General features: G+C 35.6%; 1 protein-coding gene and 2 long non-coding RNA genes across 3 annotated transcripts in view; 1 reads left to right on the forward strand and 2 right to left on the reverse strand.

The window, feature by feature from the left end:
• LOC134657987 (uncharacterized) overlaps positions 1 to 26,283 on the reverse strand; it is a 220,218-nt gene that overhangs the window by 25,938 nt on the left and 167,997 nt on the right. The window lies entirely within an intron of this gene.
• The window catches only part of LOC134657986 (uncharacterized), a 40,521-nt gene continuing 15,236 nt past the window's right edge, over positions 999 to 26,283 (reverse strand). The window contains exon 2 of the long non-coding RNA XR_010097666.1: positions 999 to 1,170. This is a non-coding gene — a long non-coding RNA (uncharacterized LOC134657986). The remainder of the gene's footprint in view (positions 1,171 to 26,283) is intronic.
• The window catches only part of LOC134657967 (uncharacterized), a 228,990-nt gene continuing 207,821 nt past the window's right edge, over positions 5,115 to 26,283 (forward strand). The window contains exon 1 of the mRNA XM_063513573.1: positions 5,115 to 5,310. The gene's annotated coding sequence lies outside the window, so the exon portion shown is untranslated. The remainder of the gene's footprint in view (positions 5,311 to 26,283) is intronic.

The raw sequence follows: 26,283 nt of genomic DNA on the forward strand, positions 1-26,283 counted from the left end.
TTTACGAGCGCGGGGCCGGCGTGGCCCCCTTGCCGAGGCGGGGCCCATAGGCAGTTGCCTACTCTGTCTTAGGGTTAATCCGGCCCTGGCTATTAGTCCCTCGTTTAGCGCGGCGGGTCCGTACCCAATGAGAAGATGGCCCGAAAATGAGGAAGGGCGAACATTTGAAAAAAAAACAAATAAACAGAAAAGTGATGCAATAGCTTTTAGATTTAGTTTCGACTTAGCCAGTCGCGCAGTGTCGTAGCCAGGCCGTTCCGATATATATATACTTATCTCTACAAATGGAATGGAGTGTGCCCATCTCACCCATCTGCATTATAAAAATATGGTGTAGAACTATAGTGCTACGAGTACAGTCGACATCAGATATAGGTATCGGAGCGGCCAAGGTGCTCAAAAATATCTGAACACGCACTCTAACGTCTTGACAATAGAGGCGTGTTCAGATATTTGTGAGCGCCTCGGCCGCTCCGATATATCTGATGGCGACTGTTATGTACATACATTAGATTCTGACGGTACCTACTTACTACGTTATTATAACGAGCACATAAGCTGTCTGTTGCGTGCGTTCAAGCTTATTCATACACGTGAAGGGCACATAGCTCTATTTAATGTGCAAATAAAACAATAACAATATGACAGCGAGCCGTGTTTATCATCGGTCTGGGACTAGTGTTGTAATATACTTGGTCAACCAGATCTTGACAGTAGAAAAAGGCGGCAAATTTGAAAAAAGTAGGCGCGAAGGGATATCGTCCCATAGAAAATTTGAATTTCGCGCCTTTTTTTACTGACAAGATTTGGTTGACCAGCTATAATTTGGTGTCCTTAATATTTAGGCTTGAATAAGGTTTTTATTACAATCTTTTAAGGTTCCGTTACAGAGTTGCGTTTTCCGGGCGGGGCGTGAGCGGGGCGCGCCCCGCTCACGCCCCGCCCGAAAAACGCGTCTGTGTGACGGAACCTTTGCATTGTAGGATTTGATGTGTGTGTACGGGTCAAATCTTGCAAGTTAAATTTGACCCACTTCCCGGTTTCCGATGAAGCTAAAAATTTGCATACGTGTGTAAGTCGGGTGACAATGCAATATTATGGTACCATCGAGCTGATCTGATGATGGAGACAGGAGGTGGCCATAGGAACTCTGTGATAAAACAACGCAACCTAATTGTTATTGGGGTACATATTATAGTTCGTTTTTATAGCATTAGAAAAGACTACGAGATCTTGACGTGTCTTTTAATTGAAAAACGCTTTTCAAAAATCAGTAGGTAAATAATCGTATATGATTCATAATTGTTACATATTTGCCGTGACTTATTTTTCTTAAGTGTTTTTCAATAAAAAGACACGTCAAGACGAACTATAAAAACGAACTATAGTGCGATAGAGAGACAGCGTTTCGATATCGTAGCGCAAACGGTTGGCATCTTGGCTAGGCACCCTGATAATATTCACGACGATAATAATCTAACCGCAAAATAGTGGGTAGAATTGAACTAATAAAAAGGCTGGAGCTCTTCCCAACTCTAACCTGAAACTACAAATTTCAGAGCTTGTAATATTTACCACTTAGTTTGCTTACTTTACGTCGAATCCAGGTCATAATCGCGTTATCCTCTTGAAAGCACAACTTGGTATAATATCATATATATTATAGGGTTTGTAAAGAGTGGAGCGTAATATAAACTTAAAGCAGACTTTTTACAGTTGGTTAACTCTTAAGAAGAACTAGCGATGTGGTTTAGTGTAAGGCCTGAGTGGACGCTCGAGTTGGGCGTGAAGCGGGGCGAGGCGTGCGGCGTGCAATGTTATGCAAATGCGAGCGTATAGGAGCGGCCTTAGTGCACGCTGCTCAACTCAAATTACTTGTGAGCCCGACGCCACGCTGCACGCCCCGCCGAACGCTCCGCTTCGAGCGTCCACTCAGGCCTTACACTTAGAAGCAACTCTCGAGGGCAACCCATGTTTATAGTTAATATAATAAATTTTACATAGAAAACTTCTATCGCTCTATTTTCCTTGTATAACAACTTTTAGCAACTAAAAAACCAGACATAGTTATAATGTTACGTAAATCTTATACCTTTAAACAAGCAATTTTTTAATATTTATATAGATATATTTCGGGGATCTCGGAATCGGCTCTAACGTTTTCGATGAAATTTGCCAAATAGGGGTTTTCGGGGGCGAAAAATCGATCTAGCTATATAGGTCTTATCACTTTTGTCTTTGAGAAAACGCCCATGTTTTAGTCTTTATGTTTTGGATATGATTGTATGAGGGCGACTAGATTCTTGTGACTCTGAAATACCTGACGGCCAATTTAATCAATTAACTTATGGGTCAAATGTTTTATGAAAAGGAACGACCTTCTATAAGTTTTAAAGGAAACCCCGTTTTAAGTACCGGCCAATCAATTAGAAGTTTTCCAGAGAATGGGGATTTGGGGTTCCTATTCTAATCTTTGGAATATTGAGAAGTTTAGGTAAGTGAAATTTTAAGAAGCCATTAGATATTTTATGGTTTTAGGGAATTCTATTTATATTATACTAGCTTTTGCCCGCGACTTCGTCTGCGCGGATTTAGTAATTTGGGTAGCTTATTTTTTATCCCCTTCCCTTTCCATTTTCACCCCCTAAAGGATGGCTTCTGGGATAAAAACTACCCTATGTCCTTCCCGGGACTCAAACTATCTCTATACTAAATTTCAACAAAATCGGTTCAGCGGTTTAAGCGTGAAGAGGTAACAGACATACAGACAGACAGACACACTTTCGCATTTATAATATTATTATATAATATTATATAATTATATATTATATATATATAGTATGGATTAGTATGGATGTGTCTTCAAAAACATATTTGTAGACCTCGCGAATTATCATGGTTCCGCCATTTTGAAAAATTTTACCTCTTAACTATATATTTACGCAGCTATTTGAAGTGAAATCTGTTGATATCTATTTCTTTGTAATATTAGTATTTCATAGTAAAATTAGGGTTCCCCACTGTATTTGCCAATCTTGATTTTTAATGAATTCCAACATTGAACGGGTTTCGTTTAGCTTACAACGAAAATCTAGGGTTTTCATTGTATACCTACTTACCTAGGTATACAGGGTGCTTCCTGTAACAGGAGCAATAAATTAAACTGTAGGCTGTACTCCTCAAACTGACCAACATTTGTTCAGCAACTTTTGAAAATAACTCATGTTTTGATTTTTATTACACTTTAAAGTTTATTCTAAGACGCAATGTATTGCAAATTTTGTTATAGTGTTGTTAAAGTGTGACAAGCAACGTCAAACACACTGATGTCAGCGTACATTGAAGGCAATATTTTGTATGAAAAACAGGAAGTCTAAAGGATTCATATTTTTTTTAAGTTGCTGAACAAATGTTGGTCAGTTTGAGGAGTACAGCCTTTAGTTTAATTTATTGCTCCTGTTACAGGAAGCACCCTGTATATATACCTACCTAAGGTTATTTCATTCGTTCTGTAACCGTACCATTCTCCGTTCCGTGTCGGGTAAAAATAAATCGGTCGATACAGTGCGATTGTCTGCAATTAAACTTACCGATTGTAACACTAGAATCCAGATAGTACCTACTTAGGTATAAATACTACATAGCGTGTCAGTGTAGTTAGGTCATTTACCCTACAGGGAAGATTAATTTGAAGAATACAATCTCAATTTCATATGAATTCCATATTAGGGCAATAATTTGGTTGTCCAACTTTTTTTTCTCGTAATTTTTTGATAAAAATTGTTGAATTGGTTACCTAGGTACCTATTCTGTACAATATAAGCCGCGTATGTATGTGTAAGTATGTCCTAAAAAATCTTGCTCTGAGTTGCGGAAGCATAATATGCCGTAAGATCGGTATGATGAATTTGTTACCCACGGAAAAATTCTAACGAAATAAATTCAACATCAAAACAAAAATTGGCAAACAAATGCGTACCTATAGAATTCTCGAATCCTGAACAGCAAATTCAATTCACCATAAAATCATGTTGTTCGAGAGATCAGTTAAAAAAAATTATATCGTCAACTGCCCATTATAAAATACTAGCGACTCGCCCCGGCTTCGCACGGATAACAAATGATACATAAACCTTCCTCTTGAATCACTCTATCTATTAAAAAAACTGCATCAAAATCCGTTGCGTAGTTTTAAAGATCTAAGCATACATACACGCAGACAGACAGGGAAGCGACTTTGTTTTATACTATGTAGTGATAGTGATATACTAAACACTTCTAAGCTAATCTCGTAGCGTTACACCGTAGCTCGTAACACGCAGCATGGGAATGAGCCAGTACCTACCCCTTGTACAGTCAGCAGCAGAAGTTGCTAAGCGGGCGAGGTGTTCAAAATTACCTTGACACGCTCTTGTTCTTTCAACAATAAAGTCGTGTCAAAATCATTTTGAACACCTCGCCCGCTTAGCAACTTCTGCTGCTGACTGTACCTGTATGGCGCACTGTTCAAAGTCCCATACAAAATGAGACTTCACGCAAACTCGTACGTCACGTTACGCTATCGAATGAAATATACACAGCGGCTGTCTCCATACAAAATAATACGGCTAAATATGGATGGATTAGTATTTTGTATGAAGACGGCCGATATACGGCCCCGCTATCCTAGGAAACCATAGCTTAAATGTATCATTGCCGTTCAAATACTCGGCGTATTGTCGCGTATCGCATCGCCTTCAGTATGCTCAGCCTTAAATAGGTTAATCTTCTAATATAAACTGAGATTATGGATCCATCATCTAGGCGCATATCTGAAGGGCAGCCTTCCAGATGCATAATGTTGTATGCATCGAAGCTTACTTCAAAGCCTTGTTCATCCAATTAAAAGCACATTTTCTCACATCACCAACGAATTTCACGTGAACAAAGAACAAATTTGCTAATACCGTTTATTTGTCTTTAACGTTATTTTAACAAAGTTCAATTTCGTTTAACTTGTTCCTAAAGCAAACTTGGTAAAGGAACGTTTAAATCTAAACTGTGTCACTTCACTTTAAACATTTAATCAAAATCCAACCTTAATACAATCAGTTTAAAGTTAGAAATGCATTGCGCGTAGCAGTCTGAAGGAGCCATTTTGTTTAGAGCGTTGTGATACGGAGGGTAGTTCGCGCATGCGCGGTGCGGCGTAAACACCGTATTACGGGCAGTAATCGTACGCCAGTCGCCGCGGGTGGTCGTTTCGCATTGTTTCGGATCGTGTGTGCCGTGTGCATTGTCAAACTGTGGATTTTTCCTGTGATTTTTAAGGTAAGATACATTTTTTTATTCAACTATAGGTTGTACAAGTGTGTGTGTAATATTTGTATGCTTAAATGTCTTAATTAATAATGCTATATGTTGGTATATTGACGGCAAGGTTGTGTGTACGTTGAGTCATAAGACAATGTGTTCGGTCTGGTTGAGTGAAAATAACTGAAAACCGTTTATTTATATAACGTAATAACGAATCGTTGATTAAAATAATTTGAAATGAAAATAGAGCCGGATTATGTTCTAATTTATATTTTTATAAGTAATGTAAATTAATTCGGTATTACTTATAATATCTGGTAGACTGAGCTTTGCTCGGAAAACATAAAGACTCAAAAATGCGCATTTTCCCATAAGACCTAGCTATATTGCTCGTTTAAAGGTATAAGATAAATACATTGCAGTTTATGGATAAATAAATTATAATCTCATGTATTTGAATCCTTGTCACAATAAATAGTTATTTGTACAACAAGTGATCAAAGTTTGATATTTCTTCGAGTGCTTATTTTGAGTCCCGTGCAAGCGAAAGAGTCTATAATAATCTAATTTAGAATCTTAAGCGTAGTAAGGGACTCAAAAGTGCACGAGATGTAAATAACTTTGATCTCGTGTAGTACACAACATTTTTCACCTCAGCGCAGTGAGAACATATATACCTATTAGAGAACTTGTAAAATGTAATCCTTCTTCATCACTTAATACCTGCACTCATGTTTTCTTAAGATATACAAACAATTAAGTTTAATTACCGCAATGGAACACAAAAACAAAACGTAATAATAAATTCCATTAAAATAATATAGAAATAACAAACATTAACTGACACTTCAATCGACAACTTTTTTTTGTAAAAAAATCTTTGTAAGGTACGGTCCGAATTGCGGATACGTACTATTTGTCAACTATGGTAGAAATTCTTAAAAGTAAAATAATTAATTTTGCGTGATGATGATGTGTATTTTTTGAGTTCGTTATTTTAATTGTACAATAAAATACCTAAAATATAGTATTTTATCAGTTTTTATCAAATCTTAAACTTTATTTTTATTTATTAATTATTAAGAATTCATACTCGTACGTGGTTTGGAACGATGCGGTCATAAGTTTTTCGGGGGTCGATTATAAACCGTGAATATACTGTTGAATGTCGTTTTAACTTTTTTTGTCTGTTTCTTTTTGCTAACAGTGTGAAAGGGACAGAGATAATAGAACCCAAGTATTTCGAACTTTTATTAGACCCCGCATGTTGAAATGACATTTGACTATAAAGGTCACTTGAATGTCATTTTGTCTCACTCAGTGAGCAAAATCGCATTTTGCTCACTGTTTTTAAGAATCAAAGTACCCTTGTTCGAGCTGCTGAGGTGAAAAAAATAATGCATTTATATAACGAATCAAGATCTAATTTTGAAATATCGGCAAGTTACAAAGTGACACATTATGACATTAGTCAATTTTGATTTGTATAGTCGGTTGCAAAAATATTTACGTTAAGAGCTAATCCATTCATAAATATGTAGATATTGGTGCAATTTTTAGATTCGAGTGTAGTATAAGGTTTATTCGGGTAATTCCGGAAATCGGGGAATCCCGAAAATCATTGTAAGATCACTCATATTCCGTTGTAGTAAGAGTCAGCTTTCGGAATTCTCCGCCACTATTCGTCATTCTGAAATACCCGAATACACCTTATAATGGGCATTTCTCAGGAGGGCCATTTTTACGTGTCCGGAGCAAAAAGTTATTGAATTTACTGTTCAATAAATCTGAATTAATTCAGGCATGATTTTCAGCATGTATTCTGCCTGGGACACTATCAAACTATTTATTTATTATTTATATATAACATTAAAAAAATATCCAAATGCGAAAAATGATGTTCGGTGGGCCTGTCCCGCGCCCAGATTTTTTGGAACAAAAAATTATTACTCAAGATGGGGCATTATATCGGAGTTATTATCGGTGTTCACGCATAAGGTATTAGTTAACTGATCATATTCTTTATATCAAAGTAATGTGTTTGCTCAACACATTGAATAAAACCAAATTTACGATGTGTCCCGGGCTATTGACTGATTTCGGTGTAATTTACAAACCATGTCGGTACTCTTACAAAGTTGTAGACCAGGAACTCAGTGGCTCAAACAAAGTATGCTTTAGTTGTGCCTTAACCATTGAATAAAGTAGAGGTGCAGTCACAGTATACTAAGGTAGTTTTTTAAATGTTTCTCTGTCATTCGGTGGATTTGGTTCTGTTTTTTTGAGATCGGTGGTGCAATATTCTCCCACAGTTTTAGTGCATTTATCGTTATGCAAGTGATTAAGAAATCCTCGAAAGTACCTAAACCCGTCATTATTACGTCTCCTCTGTATCATTCATACTATTTCTGTAATTGCTAAAAAGCGATTAATTTTGACATCACTGGTGTTGATTTCCTTGGTTTCGGTGGATTTTTTGACCACCGATATCAAGAAAGTGATCACCGAATTCAAATCCTGCTTTGTAAACTAGTTTGTTGTACTTTATTTTCTAACTTATCACACCTAAAAAGTTCAAGATACGCTTTATAAACGTAAAACTATGCTTGTACGTAAATTAAGTCATAGTATAAGTAAACAAAATCACTAGTTTACAATGAGTAGTGTTTTTTTTCACGAGACGTATGTTGAAAATCGTAGACCCAATGTTTCTTTCTCTCTTTTCGCTGTTGTCTTGATTTATCTTCAAACCAATTGAGTATATTATGTGAATTTGTCCTCTGTATCACTTGAGACCCTACACCACGATACCTTTAAACGTGTCAGCCATATTAAATAAATGCAGTTAATCCCACTTCGTTTAAAATAACTTGTGTTTTACATACTAATTTAAGGGATTACAAATAAAGTGGCCTTCTATTGTCGATATCGCTTCAAAGGCACTGAACGTACCTACTGATCAATGTTTCTAAAGCATAGCCATGAACACAAATTCAACATAGCCAATGTTTTAACAATCCTCAATGTCTGATGTATTTATGTTTAAATATCGGAGTTACAATTTAGCTCAAGTGTGTGAGGGTGCAGGAGATCATAATTAATAGGTGATTTTATCTTTAAGCATTAGTCAACAACTTCAAGGGAGTTCACACTTTAAACCTCTGTCATTCAAAAATACTACATACCTATTTATAAGTCTAGCAAAATACTTGTTTTCCGTATTGTTTACATTGTTTTATAAGTGCATTAAATATTTCTGAGCATTGAATACCACTCAAAAGTATCTTGTTTATCGGGTGTAGGTAACATAAGTTTCTTTTTGATGAGTGTGCCGTTGGATTGTGTGAAACAAACATTTTCTTCTTCATAGCACTTATGTGCGAATTTGTGGTCGACATGTCTGAAACTCGTTTCAGGACCATACATCGCCCTATTGTATGAGGATAGTCAATTAGTGTGGGATATCTTCTAGAGATGTTGTTTCATAAGCCGCAACTTGATTATTTTAAAATCTTGAGTAAACAAAGGTACTATTTATTAAATTTATGTAAGCTATGCTATATCATTAGCCTCGCTACATCGCTTATCATAGTTATCATCAAATAAGAATAAAAAATATTAATAAATTATTATATAATTTAGACATAAAATTGAGGTGTGATTTCTGTGTAAGCATTTTTGAATTCGGTGACGCAAATTGATTTCAGTGCCTGCACATGATTTCGGTGTTTTTTAAATCTCAAATATCAAAGAAACTATAAGGTTCTAATGGAGGCCTCCACTACCAATATTTTTTATATTAAGGCTAGATTTTAGGAAATAAAGTTGTGTATCAAATAAGTAAAAAATAAAATTCGGCACCGAAGTCAGGCACCGAACGTCATCTCTGAGAATCGTCCTAATATGTTATGGACCAAGTGATAAATTTTTCATAGTGCCCGGGCATTATGAAAAATGACCAATATGAGATGGCAATTTGATAATTAATTAAATTGCCCGGGCATTTTACATAATGCCCATCACATATTGGGCAATGTGATAATTACTATTCAAATTACAAACCGTTTTAAGGCAATAGAGTATACGAAACTATACAAGGGGGATTAAAGTATACCTTCGCATTTTCCTTTTTTAGGGTTCCGTACCTCAAAAGGAAAAAACGGAACCCTTATAAGATCGTGCACTGTCTGTCCGGTTGTGTAATGTACGGAACCCTTGGAACGCGGGTCCGACTCGCATTTGGCCGGTTTCTTTTTTTTCCTTTTTCTCGGTCACCACACCGTAGCTTGTTACTTACTTCTGATTTAGAGTTAAACGTATCGTATTAGTATGTAATATATACATATTAAGGTTACGTCAGTATTGCGTGCTTGGCCCCTACCTGGATGGTACCAGAACAGTAAACAGCTAGTGCACTTTTACAAGTAACTACTTTAAAACATTAGTCCGATTACAGTCGTGTTTTATCTACAGAAAAGGTATGGTCAAGAGATATGATTTTTCTGCAACTTCGTACTTTGTCATAGTGGCAATAATATGAGTCAAATAATTATATATTTCTTTAATTTATTTATTAACACAAAGCGTATAAACAAAATATGACAGCGAACAAAGCCCTCTAGGGCTTAATTAATTAATTGCCGCTGTAATCACTCTTCACATTATCTTAGGTCAAGGCCTGAGTGGGCGCTCGAAGCGGAGCGTTCGGCGGGGCGTGCAGCGGGGCGTCGGGCTCAAGTGATTTGAGCAGCGTGCACTAAGGCCGCTACTATATGTTTGCATTTGTTTAACATGCACGCCGCACGCCCCGCCCCGCTGCACGCCCAACTTGAGCGTCCACTCAGGCCTTACACGTATGGGTAGATTGTATAACTACGTTTACAATACATATGGTGCTACTTTACCGCCCGCCCTAGGGCGAGATTAAGGACAATATGTGCAAAATTTAAACACAGACAAAATTTAAAGGGCCATATGTACTGTAAAACGTGGTACAATAACGTGCGAAAAGGTAATTCGCAACTCGTGTCGATTTAAGGCCGTGCATCGAAAAATAACAGGATCTTAGAAAGGTGGCAGTGGCTAGCCCCGGAAACAAACAGTAGTGATTTTCGGATATATGTTTCTTGACTATATGATAAGAGATTTCGTAGTAGTCGAAACACGAATGCTTAAAATTTTCTCGATAGAAAATAAATCCAAACTTACGTGTTCATTTTTCGGTTTTAGCTTCGTGCAACTAGAAAACACATCCATATCCAGCACAACCCACCTTACAGCAAAGGTTTTCATCTCGTCTTAACTTTCAAAGAACTAAATATTAACTTATTATCCTTTACCGATGGATTTATTATCGATTTTTGATTTTATGAATTCAACAGCAAACGCCCATTTTACGCAGTTCGGTTTCTCTTTCTGTCATGCGTCAAAGTCATAAATGCATCCTTTATGCCAGTAATGTTAGATGGCCGTCGTGCCTCAAAGAGGTAAGACCTATGTCACTTCGCGCAGCGCTCCGAATTACGTAAAATTTTAATATCCAATAAACGTTGAGTCGTAACTCCATTGAGTAGTAACGGAATCGGAGGTAAGCCTATGATGGTGCCTTCTTACAGGCCTATACGTTACGCATGTGTGCGTGTTTGCTAGGTTACGTCATGCTACGTCGAAATCTATACTCTTTGTCAGTTACAACGGGTTAGGAAATTTCGACAGATATTGAAATGTATCGGTAGCTGTTTGGTATTTAGCCATCAGAATCTAACCGTAACTTTTTGCTTTATTTTTATTTGAAAATAAAATATCTATAAGAATATATTTTTTGCTTTTTTTCTATTGTAATGATAAAAATAAATCTAGTATGTTTCATGCTCAAATAATTTAAAATAATTGAATAAATATTAAAAACTAATTGATATTATTCGTTTTAATTATTATATTATTAAGTTTGTTTGAATAAAATATTTTATTTCAATAATACGAAAAGTTATTATATTTAAGTACCACTAAAAAAAGGTCTCTACTTACAAAAACTCACTTGCACGGGCCGGGGTTCGAACCCGTGACCTCCGGTTTGAAAGTCGCACGCCACTACAATTTCACATAAGTAATTTACAATGACATGATACCGTGGAAAAAGTGAATATTACAATGTACTGTGTTACTATCATTTTATAGTTTATTTTGGCTTGACAAGGAGGAATGAGAAAAACGTGCAGAGCGAGAGGATTAAATCTCTCTGTCCCTTTCTTAAAGTAGCCAATCCTAATTATGACATCTGTTTTGATATTAATTTTTTGAACATAATTTGTCGATGTTCTTTTTTATATCATCGAGAAAGATTTTTATTAAAAAAATGTGTTGAATATATATGTTTTATTTATGTTTTTTTGGCATAAATTTCATTACTTTTGACAAATTTTGATTGTGATGACAAACGATTTGATGTGATGTGTGAAACGAACCATGTGATCAACGATTTATCTAATAAAACTTCATTTAGTCAAAAAAAATAGTTGTCTACTACCGGGTGGAAAAAAATTATGGGCCCTGGAGGGAAAGTGCCTTAAAACCTTAAGTTTGCTCATTTTACTTAAATGAAACATTATTGTTTTTTAAAGAAACAACTGCATTCAAAGATTTTTGAAGTGTAAACTTCTTTAGCGGCGCTAGGCACTTTTTGAGGTGGGGAAAAAATGATAAACTCGAGACAGCGTAAGGCGATCATGTGACCGTAAGGTTTAGATGGCCAATCATTTAGATGGAATTTAAATCAATAAAGAAAAACTCAATGACATTACATGAAAAAGGTTATAATCTTGTACGGGCTGAAATACGAGGATCTCACAGTATTATAACTTTATATCACTCAAATATAATTAAATAAAGCTACATCTTGATGAAATCGCTAATAAAAGTGAACTCTAGTACTGGTGAATAAAACTCAAAATATCATGACCAAATATATTTAGATGCGAGGTCTGCAAGGTAACTTTACAATTTCTATTCGAATTGTAACAATTAACGCTATAAATTTGAATTTCGAATTTTACACAAGCTCACTGACCAGCAATATCGGAACCAAAAGTTTTCAATAGAAAGGAGGATGGGTCAATTATACATAGTGCTGCAGACATTTTGGACTAGTCATTGAGTTTTCACTTCTGTCGGCACTCCCGGAATGCAACACGTTGTTTTTTTTTTAAATTCGCTTAGTCGCGCCCGGGAATAGAACCTACTTTTTCCACACTGTATAAAAGAACACAAATGCTTTTCTTCTGGTAACTTAAATGTTCTATCTATCTTGGTGATATGTCAATGCAATCAAATAATCTGAAAAAATTATAATAACCCAATTTATGAATTCCGTTCCTTCAGAAAAATGCGAAATGTACGTACAATTTTTAGGGATATCGTACTTTTCCCAGAGACAAATTTAGTTGGCTAAGAGACATTTTTACTGATTTGGGGTCTGTACTAAAAATCTAACATAATATGATAAGGACTTAATCGTTTTAAGCTCAAGAGTGAGTTTTCCTAAAGCTTTTTCTAAAAAATATGTCTTTATTAACGTTAGGAGTGCACTGCAGCATGTCAAATGTATGCCAAAATGTCAAGGGAGAGAACAATAAATTAAGTTTCAATTCCACTTCCACTCATCAGCAAAGAGATATAAGTATATCAGCAGTTTAAAGTTATTTTAGATTACAAAATTAGCGCATCAAAAAAATCAAAGTGCATAGAAAAAAAGTCTCCTGAGTCGTAATAAAATTGATGTCTCTTGGGTCACCAGAAAAGTCACCAGGGAGAACGATGACCCAAATCACATTCAAAAGAAAATGTAAATTTTGTGTACTACCTACGAACATTTTTCAAAAAACTATGTTTTTATAACATATTAGACCCAGGATAGATCTAATACCTCTTTTCGTACCCCGGATAAAATGGTCGGCGACTAAAAAAGTAACTGAAACGTTACGTTATTAGTTGTACCCTTGCCTTCGTTGCGATATGTTTGGTAAGTCAGGAGACTTAAAAAATGAGCCATGATTTTGGGACATATTAACAAATATTTTTTTTAATAGGTATATATTAATTTTAGCGGACTTTAATAATTTACCAGTTAAATTAGATGTAAATACCTTTTTAGTTAATCGTTAATATGATATATTAGTAGCAGTAAAACACTTTATTGTACAAAAAGACACATAAAACTTGAAAAAACACACATCCTTCGTATATGGTAGAATATATTTTTCACACTTATAAGTAAAAACCAAAACCGATACGCGATTGGGATACGCTCTTTTTGTATGGGATACAAAAAAAATTTATCCTGGGTCACCAAGAAAAATCGACATATTAAAATAATTCAGTTCGTTTTTAAGTTCTAGTCAGATTGACTTTTTGGTTATTTGAGATAAATTACAATAACGCTTAGATTTGAAAAACATGATTTTCTATTTTGTTACGATCGACCCGGGTAATAAAAATACGGCGAATTTGTACTTTTGTTTGTTGTCGTTGTAAAATGTATTAAAAAATAATGTAGGCACCCCTGACAATTGAAATTCAAAATTATCCAGAAAAAGCGGCCAAGTGCGAGTCGGACTCGCCCATGAAGGGTTCCGTATTTAGGGGATTTATGACGTATTAAAAAAAACTACTTACTAGATCTTGTTCAAACCAATTTTCGGTGGAAGTTTGCATGGTAATGTACATCATATATTTTTTTTAGTTTTATCATTCTCTTATTTTAGAAGTTACAGGGGGGACACACACACACACACACACACACACACATTTTACCACTTTGGAAGTGTCTCTCGCGCAAACTATTCAGTTTAGAAAAAAATGATGTTAGAAACCTCAATACCATTTTTGAAGACCTATCCATAGATACCCCACACGTATGGGTTTGATGAAAAAAATGAGTTTCAGTTCTAAGTATGGGGAACCCCCAAAAAAATTTTTTTTTTCTATTTTTGTGTGAAAATATAATGCGGTTCACAGAATACATCTACTTACCAAGTTTCAACAGTATAGTTCTTATAGTTTCGGAAAAAAGTGGCTGTGACATACGGACGGACAGACGGACAGACAGACAGACAGACATGACGAATCTATAAGGGTTCCGTTTTTTGCCATTTGGCTACGGAACCCTAAAAATGAGTGTTTCAAAAAGGCACCCTGTATTCATTACATACCTAAATAATCTCTTATTCAATAAAACATATAATTACTAAACACTGTGCTTTATTTCAAATAAATGCAAATCGATCGGATAAAAGATATTAATACCTACCTATACAACAATGAATACGAGTACAGTCAGCTGCAATAATATGTTACACACCGAAGGCCGTTTTGCGGTAGATCATGTTACATCTTATTTGTAGAGCCATAAGAGCGTGTCACATATTTTTGCGGCCGTCGAAGAGTAACATATTATTGCAGATGACTGTACCTATGAAAAATTCGAGGGTTAAAAAGCATTTCAACCAAAGCATTTATAATAATAACGACTATGGACGCCTGCAACCCCAGGGGTATTGTAACCCCATAACAATAAGGTTGAAATTTGCATTTAGTGACCGCAAAGTCAGGTGAGCGTAATCAAGTAGGTAAATCTGTTTTCATCATATTTTATCAAAAATAATCTCTTTTCTGTTCTTGTGCTATTTTCTTATTATCAATACTCTTAACTTATATGCTATATACGCTGCTGCTTCTATGCTGTTAACATCTTCCAAAACAACAATAAATATTCAGGTTTATTAATTAATTATTTTATTGTTTGCTATTATGAACAAGGAACAACGCCATCTGTTTAAATTTTTTCCGAATTTAAGTTTCTGGCCGACCGCAGCGACCGCGTATAATGGTAGTTAACTTCTGTAACGTTAGATGGTGCTAAAAGGTCACACAAACTTCACGTGCGGCGCGAAGCGTTTCCATGTGTGCGTGTTAGCGGGGAGGGAAGAACTAGCGGGCGTGGTTTACGAAGCGCCAGACGCGGCTGCAGTAGGCCCTTAAAACACTTCCTTCGTGTTTCAACTTATCGCCACTCGTTGCAAATTTCCTACTTTTCACACTTGTATCGTAATGTACTATTTTATATATGTATTTAAGCGTTTTATGTGAAGTGAACATTTTTCACTAAGTTTTGGCCATATAACGTGTATTCGGGTATTTCCGAATGACGAATAGTGGCGGATAATTCCGAAAGCTGACTCTTACTACAACGGAATATGAGTGATTTTACAATGATTTTCGGGATTACCTGATTTCCGGAATTACCCGAATAAACCTTACATTACCTACTTAGAATTCATTAGCAAGATTGAGGTTAAGTCAGTCGTAGGGTTTATGTGATACGGAATCGTTTTGTTAAGGGCACGAGAGTACCATACGGCTACCATCAGTTTGGCACTGACATAAACGCCATCGAGAACGTAATTTACTTTCTATACATCTCGCTCGTACTCGCATATAAGTGCAAACGAGATGTATAGAAAGTAAATTACCTTCTCGATAGCGTATATGTCAGTTTTGACACTGTCAGTGATTCATGGTAATCATGGTACGGGCTCAGGGGGTGATTTTTGAATTTCAAGCGCTCAATTTCGTCACTCGAAAATCTGTGTAAAACGGCGAAATGCTATTTTTGAGTTACGAGCTAGTGAATTGAATCTAGTGATATTGACCATTCGTTTTGAATTCTACAAGTTAAAGTATGGCATTTAAATTTACATTACACTTTCGTTACATTCATTAACTATGTAAGTACATCGTTTATAATCTGAATCTACATTTTTCCAAGCTTGACCCTTGTAGATGTAGATATAATCTTAAATGGAATTCTGATGGTCTGATAATAGTGAAATAATTAAACGTGATTGTCATCTCAATGTAAGTACGACTCACGCTTATCAAATTAAAGTCTGTAACTGTACAAAAAAAAGTACAAGAATGTACTAACAATACCAACAAAAGGCGTAAATCCTTCATCTTATCACAGTCTCAAAAGTATAATTCCATAATAATTTCTCCAGATCCTCCCAAATTTTCAACCCAACAGACCGTATCCACTGCCCCCAAATTGCCATTGCAGAAAAATCCCCCTTTTTTAAGACAATAGGACTAATTTTCATACTTGAGAAGCAAAACGTATTAAATCTAAGTACATTTTTACGGAAATTTAGGATCTAATACGCTTGAAATTAGAATTGTAATCCCTTGTAAAGAAATAAGACAGTTCGAAAGTAAGTACATAAATCCGCTGTGGGTATAAACTAAAAGAAATGTGCCTAAAAAACCTAAAACTTGACTATAAGAGCGCCTTAAGGTGGTCAATTTGAATAGATTAAAATCTTTAAGCAAACAATACCTAGTAAAGTTTTATTTTAATTGCTGCCATAAAGCTTTGAGTGTCTTATTTTCAAGCTTTTAAGCAAATCTGATGGAGTACAAAGATTTGTATGAATAAGAGACATTGTTTCATGTCTTATTCAGGGAATCCCTGACAGGGATTGTATTTTTAAAATTCCATTTCGATTTAGCCCTTTATAAGATAGGTACAACTTCTCTGAGCCATTTCCTCTTTTTCTCGGCAAACGAGCAGACGAATCGTCTGATGGTAAGCGATTACCGTGGCCCATGGACCCCTGCAACAGGAGAGGGATTGCAAGTGTGTTGTCGGTTGCGGCCTTTAAGCTTGGAGTACTCTCTTGAAGGTTTATACCTAAGGATTCTGCCAATATTCTTAAAGAGGGATTTGTGTAACCATACAAAATATATGTGTAACCATCAAAATATATGTGTATTATATAAAATAAAATGTTCATTATTGACAACAACGGATTCAAAAAAATATTAATAAAAAAGTGCATCAATCGAGATCGAACCCTGGAAAGTAGACTGTATGTAAGGATAAAGCTTTATTTTATATTTTTTCTATTTTAAGGTGCGACCACACCCCTGCTTAAAAAACGGCGACGGTACGGAATCGCAGCGACGCATCGTATAGCCCGACAAGAAATTGTAGAAAATAAAAAGTGGCAATATTGTAGTGTCGTCCCGTTTTCTTACATTGATTTGAAAGGTACGACACTACAGTGTAGCCACTTTTTAATTTCTACAATTTCTTGTCGAACTGAGAGCGTACCGTTTTTTTTTGCGTGCCATCCACACCGCTGCTCAATATACGCTGACGGTGCGGAATCGCAGCGACGTGCCGTAAACTTTACGATTTTACTAGGATGAGCGATAAAATCGTGACATTTACGACGCGTCACTGCGATTCCGCACCGTCACCGTTTTTAAGTAGCGGTGTGGCCGCACCTTTACCACCCTTTACTATACACTGAGAAAAAAATCGTTAAAAACAATTGAAATTGCATTAACGTTTAATGTTTTAAACAGTTCCATATGAGCCTATCGAACCAAGCAGTAAAGTTTACTGTTTGTACGTTACGTACGAACGTATACCTACGTACCTACATTTGTTGATATTGTAAAAACAGTTATTCTTAATGAAAACATTTTAATGTGTGCTCGATAGATCATATTTTTTTCAGTGTAGGTAAGTAATCCTATTTCGAATTTATCGAAGCATTAAAATTGAATCCCAAATAACGGCGAAGCATTTCTAACATTCCCTCGAGGCATAGAGCACTAGGTACATACAGACTCGGATCAGACGAGCATTCACTAAATACAGTAGGACCACGCTAATCCGTACCCCTAATGCAAATTTCATTCGACAGCGTGACGTGAAGTGTCATTTTGTATGGGATTTTCAGTTTCCAAAACGATCCGCTTGGCGCGGAAAAATCCTATACAAAAATAGACATAACATAACGCAAGAGCGAACGCTCGTCACGCTATCGAATGGAACTTTGGATGTACGGTAGTCGGTAGTACTTACCCAAACAAGGTTGATTTTTGTTTAATAGGGTATTCGACTACTATTAAACAAAAATCAACCCCCCCCCCCACCCCAAATAAAATGGGAAGGGCCAGGTAAAGAAGAAGGGTATTCGACTACTAGTCAAATCAGTTTCTTTTTTCGAACTGTCAAAACGATTTTGCTACTATGGAATTTATATGAAACACTAGCATGTGACGTCACAATCAAATTACCTACTCTTTATAGTTTTATACGGGTTTTAAAATAGATATTGTGTCTTAAAATAACTGCTGTCTACGTTTATCTATTAATATTCTGGTGCTTCATTTCATGCATGGTATATAATAATTGAGGATGTTTACAAAAACAACATAACTGCTTAGAGCGGTTGACACTTTTGTAAGAACATTGTTAATCGTTTCAGGTGTCAACCAGTGTAGTCAGCTATGTTGTTTTTGTAAACATCCCTTCAATTGATTTTAAATATATGAGTCAAATAGGTAACCTATTATTATTTTGCAATTAGTGAGTTTTGGTTGTCACCTCACACCTGACCTGACGATCGATATTATATTATGTCTCACGACATTTTATATTTGATTTTTGTCGTTTTTCCGCTATAAGATAAGTCCGCTTCAGACGATATTCCCGGGTATAACATTGCGCGCCTCTTTCGCGATTATTCTCTCCGAATTATACAAAAGGAATAAAAAATTAAGAGCACTCGACAGCTAAAACAGTACCTTATACATTTATAATTATACTTATCGCGTCAAATGATGGTCCCGATGACAGTTTATTTTTAGGGTTCCGTACCTCAAAAGGAAAAAACGGAACACTTATACATATAGTCACTCGTTCGTCTGTCCGGCCAGTGGGTCTCAAATTTTGAAAAAAATATACACAAAATAGTTATTTATCTATAGATGACAGGAAAACCTATTAGAAATGTGCAGTCAAGCGTGAGACGGACTTAATGTACGGAACTCTTGGAACGCGAATCCGACTCGCACTTGGCCGGCTTTTCATTAAACATTTTTGAATAAAAATTGGATTTCAAGAGAAATAAGAAAATATGTGCCACTTAAAAAAATTATATGGAGTACCTATTTAATTAGTACTAATTAGTTGTCGCGTAAAATCATTGTAGACATTTTTTTAGAAGTGTAGCAAATTAATTTATTAAGAACTGTAACATATTACTACTACTGTACTGTGTACTGTGTTGTATGTCCTAGAGTTTAAGGTGTAAATTTGCATGCTACTATGTAGTTAATCATGTGTTACCTAATAACAATAGCCAATAACCACTGTACCATGTTTATTGCAAATAAAATGAAATCTAAATCTATATATGTAAGTATTTTTTCCTTCAAATGTTTATTTTATAAATTAAGCCTTACAAGGGACCGTCTTCGACACGAGAGGTCACAAGTTTGGTCAAGACTTATATTATATTCAAGGGTCTGTAATACCCTTCAGGTGATAGACGGATCCCTATTAGGTACAAAGCTCCACTGTCTGTTTGTCTGTCTGTCAGCAGCCTGATATTATTTATACGATCCAGACGTAATACGGTCGATTTCACATCGGACCGCTCAATGGCAAATTACTCTTTTTTGTCCCAAATTGGGATTACGCATTATATTATACCTATAATATAATATCTAAGAGACGGTGGCGGGCGCAGGGTGGATCAGACATGGCAAAGGATAGGGCAACCTGGATATCTTTGGAGGAGGCTTTTACCCGAAGGGGGTCCACACAGATTATTAAATATTATTAATAATAACGAAATTATTGCATGCTGTCGACATATGTATTTAAATTATACAATTATCCAAATCAGGGGGCACGGGCGTGCCCCCGCCAAGACGACACAAAGGGCAAAAGCAGGGCTTGTTAACGTTACCAATTCACATTATAAAGTAACGTTACTTAACGTTAAAATCATAAAAATACCTTATTACCGGTAGTAAATGGTAACGATACTTGATAACTTAACATTATTATAACGTTAGCTAGTTAACGTTAATTTTACCGCTAATTTTACTTTTTATTGCAGGGCTTGTTAACTTTACCCAATTCACATTATAAACTAACGTTACCAAACTAACGTTAACACTATCATTCTTTAAGCTGATATTTGCTTGTAATTTCATACACAATTTTAAGGCCAGTAGACCTTATTGACCATAAATACGGCAGGGCTTCTGTCAAATTGAAATAGAATCAGTCAAAATAGGTAGAGTCAAACCAAAGAAAGTCTGCAGCGCAATAATTTGACAGCGAGATAAAAAACTACATATGGCAATGTTTTTTAGCAGTCAGTAAACGTCATGCACTATGGTATGTGTTTGTCAAAATCGTTTAAATATTCGTTGTGTTTTGTGATGAACGGAATAAACATGGTGAAACCTTACAAAACCGGTGTGCGAGAGTTACTTTTCCGCATGACGAATAATTTTACACTTGTAAAAAGTCAGCACGAGGCGATTCAAGCTAAAAAACGACAATGTTTACAAAATTTGGAGTTGGTGACGGGTAAGTGGAATGAAACATCTTAATACTTCACCATACCATATGTACCTACTTAGATAATATAATATTGGTTTAGACTAAGGTTTCACAGTAAATTGAACACACCTAATAGGTATAGGCATACTTATGAACTTCCTCTAACATTTCGAGAAACTCATTGGTACTAGCCAGGTTTTGAGCTCGAACCCACAACCTCCATGCTTATGCTCACGGCATGGGTACCTAGTAGTTACTACCTACTAGTTAAAGCTAAAATATATTTTTAATATATGTTTATTGTTTTAATGGTTTACTTCGTTTTTCCGAAAACTTTAGTTCGCAAATTGCGGGCAATTTCTCTGTCAATCTAATTACGCCTTAATGAGAACTTCGGTGTTCGCGGTAGGCTCTCTGTACCTATTTACCACCGTCGCGGATATTACAAAAGCTTATTAATTTTGATGAAGCCAAATGTCACATTCTCCCAATATTATTTATCAATATTAGTATATGTCTACATATTAATAGTGACATCTATTGTTGGAATGCAATATATTTTACCATAAAAATTAAGCTGTGCATACAGCTTAATTTTTTCATAGACGGTAAATATGGTAGAAATTTCACAAGTATCAAGACTATTTAATCCATTTTCTGTGGTGTTGTCGCATACTGATTTTTAAAAACTACTTTTAATCTAGCGCTGCAGACTTTCTTTGGTCTTACTCTACATTAAAGATAATTATGTACGTTAGTAAAACTCAACTTTAATTCTAGTAGTTAGAGTTCATAGTCTTTTGTCATTATTATTTATGTTTATCAAATGAAAGAGGTGGTATTCTACTTGTTTAAGATCTTTGTCCAATATGCATTGCGTCTCACTCTCTCATTAAGCAAAATGTGAGACACAAATACACATTAGACCGAGATTGGACAGATAGAATACCACCCGGCTGTGTCGGAATATATTTGCCAAAATAAGAAGGTTGCAAAACGTCATAAATTAGTTTGTTAAATATGATGGTATAGCTAATTCGTTACTTGGTCGGTTTATATTAGGTACAGGCGTCTTTGATATAATATACGTCAAGATTATATAGGTTGGATAACGTCTTGATTTATTTTGTGAAATATGGAGGTGTTGCTGAAATGTAATTTAGTCGGATTATATTAAATGAGACACCTATTTATTGATGTTACTGCTTGCTTGTAAAAATGATTCAATTAAATTCGAATATCTGGGAGACCGAGCTTTGCTCGGGAAACATATATAAAATCTCAAAAATTAGCGTTTTGCCAGAGATAGGACCTAGCTAGATCGATTTTTCGCCCCCGAAAACCCCCATATACCAAATTTTATCGAAATCGTTAGAGCCGTTTCCGAGATCCCCGAAAAATATAAATAAATAAATATGCAAGAATTGCTCGTTTAAAGGTATTAGATTAGATTCGATTAAAGATAATTATGTAGGTACGTTAGTAAAACTAAACTTTAATTCTAGTAGTTAGAGTTCATAGTCTTATGTCATTATTCTTTATGTTAATCTAGAATGGTGAAACTTAAATTCTTATTTGAGACATTATTACATGCAATGTGAAATACTTAATAATAATGTCCTAATGTGATAGGTTGTTCAGTGCGTGTGGTTCTGAAGAGGAACGAAATTTTTATTATTTTTGCGCTACGACGCACGGTTTAGGAGATCCAGCCCTATAAAGATTTTTCTTTCCTTTTTTTCTTCTATTTATTAGTTTTTTCTTTTCTTGTGTTTTTTAAATGTTATTAAGGGGTTTCCTAAAGGGGAACGAAAGTTTGATTACTTTTGCGCTACGACGTACGGTTTAGGACACTTTAGGAGATACAAAATTATAAAGTTTTTTTTGTTATTTTTTTTTCTTCTTTTTGTTTATTTTTTTAAATAGTTAGGGGTTTCGTACAGAGAAACGAAAATTTGATTATTTTTGCGCTACGACGTACGGTTTAGGATATACAGCCCTATAAGGATGAAAAAAAAAGAAATCGTACCATAAACCAAATACTGCCTATATTTTTTTTAAAGTGGTAACACACCATCGCACCGCACCGCGACCCTAGAGCGTCGCACCCATAAGTGAGAGCGAGAAAGAGAATCAGATATCTCTTTCTCGATCTCACCCATTGGTGCGACGCTCCGAGGCCGCGGCGCGGTGCGACAGTGTGTTACCACTTTAATGGCTGAATGCCACGAAGGTGTGTCACAAATATCTGTGAAATGGAAATTAAAAAAAGCAGCCAAGTGCGAGTCGGACTCGCCCATGAAGGGTTCCGTAGCAGCAAGTAACATAATAAAATTGCGGTTTACGATTTATGACGTATTAAAAAATACTACTTACTAGATCTCGTTCAAACCAATTTTCGGTGGAAGTTTGCATGGTAATGTAATTTTTTTTTAGTTTTAGCATTCTTTTATTTTAGAAGTTACAGGGGGGAGGGGGGACACACATTTTACCACTTTGGAAGTGTCTCTCGCGCAAACTATTCAGTTTAGAAAAAAATGATATAAGAAACCTCATTATCATTTTTGAAGACCTATCCATATCCATAGATACCGCACACGTATGGGTTTGATGAAAAAAAAAAATTTGAGTGCAGTTCTAAGAACCTCAAAAATTTATTGTTTTTTTTTTCTATTTTTGTGTGAAAATCTTAATGCGGTTCACAGAATACATCTACTTACCAAGTTTCAACAGTATATTTCTTATAATTTCGGAAAAAAGTGGCTGTAACATACGGACGGACAGACAGACTGACAGACAGACAGATATGACGAATCCATACGGGTTCCGTTTTTTGCCATTTGGCAAGAGAACTTTGCCGGCATAGGCCTGCAAGATTTGTATGAAAAACACAAATAGAAAAAAAAGAAAAAAAAAGGAAGTAAAGTATTTATAGGGCTGTATCTCCTAAACCGTGTTTCGTAACGCAAAAATAATAAAATGTTCGTTCCTCTGTAAGAAACCCCTAATTAATATTAAAAAAAACACAAAGAGGAAAAAAAAAATTACCAAAAAAACTTTATAATGCTGTATCTCCTAAAGTGTCCTCAACCGTACGTTGTAGTTGTAGCGCAAAAATAATCAAGTTTTCGTTCCCCTTTAGGAAACATTTAAAAAACACAAGCGGCCAAGTGCGAGTCAGACTCGCCCATGAAGGGTTCCGTAGCAGGAGCAGCAAGTAACATAATAAAATTGCGGTTTGCGATTTATGACGTATTAAAAAAAACTACTTACTAGATCTCGTTCAAACCAATTTTCGGTGGAAGTTTGCATGGTAATGTACATCATATATTTTTTTTAGTTTTATCATTCTCTTATTTTGGAAGTTACAGGGGGGGGGGGGGGGTACACATTTTACCACTTTGGAAGAGTCTCTCGCGCAAACTACGAGTATTCAGTTTAGAATAAAATTATATTAGAAACCTCAATATCATTTTTGATTTTTGAAGACCTATCCATAGATACCCCACACGTATGGGTTTGATGAAAAAAATATTTATGAGTTTCAGTTCTAAGACTTCTAAGTATGGGGAACAGCCCAAAATTTATTGTTTTTTTTTCTATTTTTGTGTGAAAATCTTAATACGGTTCTCAGAATACATCTACTTACCAAGTTTCAATAGTATAGTTCTTATAGTTTCGGAAAAAAGTGGCTGTGACGTACGGACGGACAGACAGACATGACGAATCCATAAGGGTTCCGTTTTTTGCCATTTGGCTACGGAACCCTAAAAACGAATAAAAAGAAGAAAAAAAGAGAGAAAAATCTTTATAGGGCTGGATCTCCTAAACAGTGCTTCGTAGCGCAAAAATAATAAAATTTTCGTTCCTCTTCAGAACCACACGCACTGAACAACCTATCACATTGGGACATTACTATTATTATTTCATTGCATGTTTGAGAAAAGCACTATACATGCCTAGCCGTGAAAAGGTCTTGGCGGCTTCGTATCACTCCCTGAAACGTATAAAACGACATCCATGACGACTTTTATGACATACTGTATGGTCGCCATCTTGGATTCCAATGCCTAGCCGTGAAAAGGTCTTGGCGGCTTCGTATCACTCCCTGAAACGTATAAAACGACATCCATGACGACTTTTATGACATACTGTATGGTCGCCATCTTGGATTCCAAAATGGTCATTTTCGAAATCTGCACACCTGATTCAAATAAGGTGCATCTATATCTATTAAGCCAACATCAACAACATATCTACTATCGAAATGTACTTTTGATAGTAGTAGTACGAAATGTAATCTGAAAGGAATCAAGTAATGCATTCCTGTAATGAGGAATCGACATTGATTCCAATTACTAGTAATTGTAATATTAGAAAAGGTGATTCCTGATTCCTTAAATGGAAGTGTACCTACTTAGTAATTCGGTATTGTTAGATTACAAAGTAATCTGGGAATCGGTAATCAGATTACAAAGTAATTTCGAGTAATCGTGGAACCAGAGGGTCTACCGCGAACCACGTTCGAAGTGTTGCCTCTCTATCGCACTTGTAAATTCGTACGTAAGTATGACAGGGAGGCAACACGTCCAATGTGGTTCGCGGTAGGCCCTCAGGAATCAATTACGAAATGTCCATCTCTGCTTGAGAGTGAATGAACATTCGCTCGATTGTCAACGATGATGGCATCTATCAGTGAATCAAACGGTAAATAAGCAGCTGTTAACGTTACCTACTAACGTTAAAAATGGTGTATCGATACCTTTGACTTAACGTTAGCTCAAATTGACAGCTGCTAACGTTACCATTTTATTACCGGTAAAGAGTAGTATAACTAACGGTACCTGGTTTAACGTTAGTTACAACTTAACGTTAAATCTGTCACCTTGTGGTAACGATACCAACTTTTTAACGGTATTTAAAGCCCTGGGCAAAAGCCAGTGCATATCTTTTCTCGGGACGTTTCGTCGTATTTTCGAACCCCCGTAGTTTCGGCTTGGATAATGCTTGATTATTCTATCCACATGATTTTTTAAATGTACGTCTTATTAATTTTATATTCTTTCCAATTTACTAAAATTAAGCTATAACTATAGCATATAAGATTAAAAATTATTATATTATCGCTGTATTCAATCTGTATGGAATGAATAAAGCTTTATTTATTCATTATTCATTCATTATATTATAATCAGGAGCTTTCAGGAGGAGTTATTGATAGTTTGTTTTGGCTCTGTAAATCAAATGTTGCGTAGGTGAATGTTAGAAACAAAGTAATTCATTATTTGATTTCATCTCCACACCATTCACTTTATGAAATCCATTTAGCAGCAATGAATATTTGAATAGATTCATATTATATAATAATTTATTCAAAACCTCAATCTACTTTGTTTGAAACATATTTGGTTTGCCAATTTGCCATTGTGTGTTCGCGGTTTTGAATCTGTATGCGTCAAAATTATCAACCTATCTCTAATAATTAACACAACATTAAACAACAACTTTGCCCCTTGTAAAACAAATAGGTAACTGGTGGAGTACGTCCGTCGGAAGTCTGG

This window comes from Cydia amplana, chromosome 21 (assembly GCF_948474715.1).
Source record: "Cydia amplana chromosome 21, ilCydAmpl1.1, whole genome shotgun sequence".
Classification (NCBI taxonomy): Eukaryota; Metazoa; Arthropoda; class Insecta; order Lepidoptera; family Tortricidae; genus Cydia; species Cydia amplana.